At 41.5% G+C, this 6,545-nt stretch overlaps 1 protein-coding gene across 1 annotated transcript in view; it reads left to right on the forward strand.

Annotated features, from left to right (window-relative positions):
- TMEM245 (transmembrane protein 245) overlaps nt 1–6,545 on the forward strand; it is a gene marked incomplete at its 5' end in the record, with an annotated part of 178,928 nt that overhangs the window by 54,063 nt on the left and 118,320 nt on the right. The gene's annotated exons all lie outside the window — the stretch shown is intronic.

Consider the following 6,545-nt stretch of genomic DNA (forward strand, 5'->3'; position numbering starts at 1 on the left):
TCCTGCAAGGGCCCCACATTACCTGGGACCTTCTTTTTACCCCCTATGTATTTAAAAAAGGACTTCTTATTGTCCTTAATCTGGGAAGCTAGTCCCAGTTCCATCTCTGCCTTGGCCTTCCTAACTACCCCCCTACATTACTTTACAGTTAGGGCTGCCAGGTTCTGGAATGGGCTCCCAAGTGAGGTAGTACTCTCTCCTAACTTGGGGAGATATGACCCCGGCACTCGTTTCTGCCTGGGGTAGGGGGTTGGACCTGATGTTCTGTTTAGGTCTCTTCTGACCCTAAGCACTATGATATACCTGTCCTCTATTGTTTGCACAACCTGCCTGATTATAGACAGCCTATATGAATAAGTGATTGGATCTGTGATCTTTTGCTGTGTATGTCAGGCAAATTTAATATTTTTCCTATTCCTTTTCATATTATTTGACTTGGGTCTGAATGCAGGAATACTACTAAAACACACAAATGTTTCATGTTTTTAATAACAGTTTGGCAAATAACATTTTGAGTGCGTTTGAAATTAGACCATTAATTGTTTCTGATTGGGAACTCAATGCTCAAAAACAAGTGTCTGATGCATTGTTTTTGATATTTAGTAATGCTTCTGTTTTCCAAAGAATGTTTTCACTTATACTGCACTGATCTTGGAAGTTTTGGATCTTAATCTATGACTGTTCAAGCCATACTGGTGCAGATTGAGAGCTGTTTTAAAATTGTTCAACTGTGGTTACCAAACATTTTGGTAAAGTTGGTTTTTTTGGGGGGTTTCTTTTCCTTTCTAAATAACATGCATGTTGGTAAAACCTGGATTATTGCAGTGCAGGTTTTTACAATAGCTTTCTTTCCTGTTGTAATTTATTGTTGGGTCTGGAATGATTTCATGTTTCATTCTGTGGATTACTGTCTGTCTGTTGTTTGTTTTTCATACTATTACTGCATTCTTCAATAATTCTTTGCTGTCTTCTTGTCTTTTTCTCGCCCACTCTTCATCTACCCCTGCCACCAACAAGCTGTGGCATTGGCTTAATAAGAAGGTAAATAAAGAGATGGATTGTGATTCCAGCTAATGCACTCTGTGTCTTTTTGCTGCATGAACACTTTTTAACATGTCTTGCTGCTTATTTTTTCCCTGCGTCTTTTCTTTTTCCCTTTGCTCTTGGTATAAGCTACTAGAGGTCATGCAATACCACCTGATCTACCTTGTTTTAATAAAATGAACTCATGAAGTTAATTGTTTGATGCAGCAGGGTACTTTGGAGTTCAAATCATTTTACTATTTAAGAACAGTTTGACTTTTACTATTTATACACTTCACAAAACCAACATGTAACTTGATTCAGTTGGCATTCTCTGCTCAGGAGAAACTTGGCAGCAGTGCCAATAATAACTGGGGAGTGTTTCCAAAGATAGGCATGGAAACCATGCAGAGCTCTTACTTTATTCACCTGTAGTCAATGATATAAGTGTATTACCTTCAAAATCACCAAATTAATCTACTTTTTCAAAAGGGAAAAATAAAACAGCCTCAAAGATACCAGTTATTGAGACAGCACTAAGGCAGGAGTGGCTAGTGGAAGGAAGAATATTCAATGCATAGGCTTAAACAATTTTCCTTCCCTGTAGTTTGTAGAAAAAGCAATGTAATTGAGATGGCATAGACTGTCTTTTTGCACCATTTTTGCTTACTTATGTTTCCAAGCAGGATGACGTTATTACACCCATCAGCAGGGGCTTTACACCAGTCTAGTTATAGTGGCTGGCCAGTGGCATCTAGAATCATGGCAAATCCACACTGTAGATGAAGTGTTAACTATTGGAAGAGCTGAGCAGATTAACAGGAACATTGGGCATTGGGGAAAGATAACTCTGTAATACGTCAAATCTGTAGGATTCCCTACTGCTCTGTCTTCATTATCTTCTAATAATGTAGTCTTCATAGTTTTTGTATTTCAAGGTTATTAAAATATATCTCAGACAAAGCAAATTTCCCTAACAAAAGTATTGAGGGACTCATAGTTGTAGATACATATCTAAACTAATTAAGTTAAAATGTTCAAATGGGATATATGAAAGATGGGTTGAACCATGCATCTGGAAAGGGCAGAATTTTCAGGGACAGCCTTTTACTGTCATTTATCTCTGTACACATGGGAGAATCCAAGTAGCTGACACTGAATAGAAAAGGCCACCCCGAAATGACTGCAGAATTAGAGCTTTAGGCTGCAATCAACCCATGAAAACTGTTAAGTCCCTCCATGATTTAGGTAGACCCCTGTTATACCCTGTGGTCTGTAATCCAGCATCCTGCTAGTGGGCAAGGTCTCAGTATACAGTTCTGTTTAAGTATACATGTGAAAGGCAGGAAGGCTGCCAGGTTTATAAATGAATGTTAGATGAAAGGGAACAGTTAAGGTTAGGGAGTAGAGTTAGACCATCTCTTAGCTTTTCGATGTTACGTTGTTTTAATTTCATCCTAGATACCTTATTTTTGCCGTGGTTATTTTTGCACTACAACATGTTTTAATTTCATAAGTATTAGAGGTGGACTGATACATGAGTCTGATATCGGATCAGCACCGGTATAAAGAAAACTGGCTGTATCAAATATCAGCGTGATGGAGCCAATAATTTGGCTGATAAATGCCTGTGCTGTACTCGGGCAGTGAGGAGCACAGCTGGCAGCGTGGAGAGTTGTGTCCAGCTGTGTCCAGCTGGTAAGTCTGGTGTGGTGGAATGGGAGGTGGGAGGGAAAGGCAATGAGGGGTGTGCAGATCATCGTCCCCTGCAGTGAGGGAGGGGGAGGGGCAAGCATTGCACAGGTGGTAGAGAGGCAGCTCTTGCTGCTTGCTTGTACCCCAGGAGGACACTGGGAGGAGGGTGTGCCCCCTGGATCTGTGCAGGGTGGCGTGGGGTAGGGTGGGGTGGGGCAGGGTGAGCTGCAGCCAGGGCTGCGTGGGGCTCTTCTCAGTGGTGGCTGGGCTTGGAGCGGGCGCTGGGAGGATGCTGCATTTACCCCAGATTTTGCCGCCACTCTGCTCCCCACGCCACTGCTGCCTGGCGGAGCCCCAGCTCTTCCCTAACTCCTCCCCTTCTACCACAACAGCCTTACCGGCTGGAGGCAACTGGTATCAGAAATCAGATTGGTATTGGCCAATATGCCTTCTTAAATATCGGCTATCGTATCGGTCACAAAAATGTGTATCGGTGCACCTTTAATAAGTATGCACAACCAAAATGTAAAGAATTGTTGTTTGCAAATGGCATGTTTAGACCCCTGCAGTACATCTGCATGGTGCCCTGATCTATGGATAGAAGTTTGTATAACTCCATGTTTTTTCTTATCTAGTTTTAGACTTTGTAGTTAAAAACAGATTTGTGGATTAGGTTTCCTGAACTTTTACTAGAATTTAAAAATTGTTATACAGTTGCAGTCATTGTTAGCTGAACATTAATGTGGCTTTTAATAGGCTAGCCTATTAAAACAAACAAACAAACAAACAAACAGTTTTGGACTAATTTCCTGTAAAATGTCGGTGTGGTAGTCACTAGCTGGAAAGGTACTTGAAACTAATAATTTTTCACTTTTTATGCTTGCTTTATGGAGAGTTTGGAAATGTGTATGCATTTAAAATTCCATGCTACATTAAGACTATCTAGTGTATGCTATGCTGATCATGATACTGTATGACCAAAATTGGCAGGTAAATTCTTAATGCCTCTTAATTTTATAAAATCCATACACTGGGATGCTAAGACAGGAGTTGATTGAAGCACAAAAAATTGGGACTATCTACTTTTACAACTTTTCCCATTTTATCTTCTCTTGAGGAAAATGCTTATGTGAGCACTAAACCAAACTTCTAATGATACATTAGGAGCTACATGTTTAAGTTATGCAAAGACAGGTGAGGATTTGAAATAGTAGTCGATTTATGGCTCTTAAGAGCAGAAGATAAGAACAAAAGGTTCTGTCATTAAGAAGTTTGTCAGGGACTGCTTTTATGGTATGTTTAATGGATAAGAATTTGTGTATTTTTTCAATTAATTTAATGTTACTTAACTAGCATAGAACAAAGAATAGATTACATTGAGCTAGGAAGACTTTCTCTTTATTGCATTATCTACAGTAGGAATTTTTCAAAACATTTTCCTCTTTTGGTAGCAGCTTTGTCTGTATTCAATTCCTATTGAACTTCAGGACCCTAATGTGGACAGCTGTCCAGGTAACCTAATCTGGCTGTTCACCTGCACTTAGTCGATATAAATGTAAAAAATAGTTTCTGTAATTGCACAGTAGCATCTGTGGTGCTGAATGGTCACTTTTTTCAACTCTTGTTGGAAAATATTCTATTTTGCCGCATTTTAGAGTGGGAGGAAGTAAACAGAAATTGCAACAGTTGTTTTAGCGTAAAATAGAGTAAGATGCCCATACTCAGTAATTTTATGTAGACTTAACTATAAAGAAACCCTTTCATGTTATAGTTCTGCCAACAACGAATTAGATGCCATTCTCCTTTGACCCTTTAATATAACTTTCATTGACTGTATGCCATAAATCCATATACTTTTTTTTGTTTAAGAGGTGTGACCTTCCGTAGTTTAGGAGCTTAGCTTTTTTTCTACCACTGGACACTCTCAGATATCGTGAGCATATTTGCCTGCAGCTGATGAATAACTCCTAGAGGCTTAGAATTGAAACTAAAACTTAAATCTCTGGCTGCTGTCTAGAATGTATTCATGTGTTTGTGTGCATGTACATAATTGTGAGAAGGGCATAGGAAGAATGACTTAACGGGGCGCTGAACCCCTGGCCTGCAGGCCAGGTCCAGCCCATGATGTTGTCATGCAACGTAGGGGGCTCCCTTTGGTCTGGAAATTTGGCAGTGTGGGAACAATGGCTAAATTTGCAGAGCCCTGGACCCTGTGTGCTGGATGGGGGTGCAAGGGCAATGCCAGGCATAATCTTGGCATGTAGGATGACAGAAGGGTCTCAGTATGTGGGGCATTGAGGGGGCAGTGCCTGGCATCGGGGCCCTATATGTCCCACGGAGTGGTCTTGCACCACTCATGTGGCCGCAGGGCCTAAAGGTTGAGCATCAGTGATCTAGAGAAATGCCGACTGGATTCAGGGATAAATATAAAACATTCAGGAATTTAACTTATACCCATAGATGTTACATCTTTATCAGATAGGACTTTTTTTACATGTTGAAAAGGCAGGTAGTGGGATTCATCAGGAAATACGGTTAGGAGCTAGTTGTAGGTTAAAGTTAAGGCATTACTGAATTAATGTTACAAAAATCATACTTTCATTTCTATGGTTGTCGCACCTTAATTTAGCCATTTCCTGTGGCCTGACTTCCTACATGTTGCTGTCTGGATTCTCTTTGAGCATGTCTGTGCAGCAAGTGGCTTGGAGTTTCAAATGGACTTGATCAGCTTATGCTTGTTCAATGGCCCTTACACACAGTTGGAGGGAACTGGATAATACCTGCCCTGTAGCCTAGTGATTTAGAGTACTGTCTAACAAGGCAGGAAATATGCAGATTTGAACCCCCTGCAGGGTGACAGGGAGGGTTAGAACCTTGGTCCCTAAATTCCTGGGTGAGCACTCTTAAGTACTAGGCTTAAATTGTCTCTGGATTTAGAACCCAGATACCTTATTACCACCCTCAGATGGACCACAACCTTTCCATTTAATAATAGGCTAATTTATTGATACACAGTAATAACAGAAAAGAATACAAACAATCAAGCAATTCTGTGTATCTACCAAATCGTAGGGCTGTCATCAGAGTCTAAGTACAACTGACCACGATGCAGTCTTTATTCTGAGGCTCTCTCTTAGGTGTCAGATGTTAGCATGTCAGCAGCCTGGAGGTGGAATGCTGAGCCCACCCCCTCCCCCCAATCCCCCACTTCCCCTCCAGTGGGGTGGATGATATAGGCTGGTGGTCTGCTTTCTATTCATGGTGGCCTTGGGGATACTTCCCGGGGGATACGGGCAGGGAATCCTCTTGGGGACCCTCTCAGGGAGGAGGGATGGGAAGGGGAGGGACCCCTTTGTTATTCTCAAGTCTCTTCTTTTCTATTTTCCCTCCCTCCTGATGACTCTTGATTTGTGGCTGTTGATGGTCAGTCTCTCTGTGTCACACAGGCACATAGCTCATCACATGCAGGCATACTAATTTGGGCTTTCTGGACCTTCTCCTAATTTGGTCTGTTCCCCCAAAACTGGAACTTGACCCCCCCCAACTCTGGGGACCTTGTTAGCTAGTGCCACCCTTGTCTTGTGTTATGGAACAGTGTGGTACATGCCCCCCTCTTTGCCAGGTTGTGGATGCATCTGTGTGGCATTGTTGTGTTAGACAGTGTGTCTGCTTCCAGGACTGTGCGCAACTGTATGCGCAACCCAAGGTTTTTAGAAATCAATTAAGCCCTGCTGCCCATCCTGACCCATTCTAATACATATACATATAACTATCCACCAATTCCCAAAAGCAAACCTTTAAATACCATTTTTATTACCATTTCTATT

This window comes from Gavialis gangeticus, unplaced genomic scaffold (genome assembly GCF_001723915.1).
Source record: "Gavialis gangeticus isolate Ggan-Ray unplaced genomic scaffold, GavGan_comp1, whole genome shotgun sequence".
Taxonomy (NCBI): domain Eukaryota; kingdom Metazoa; phylum Chordata; order Crocodylia; family Gavialidae; genus Gavialis; species Gavialis gangeticus.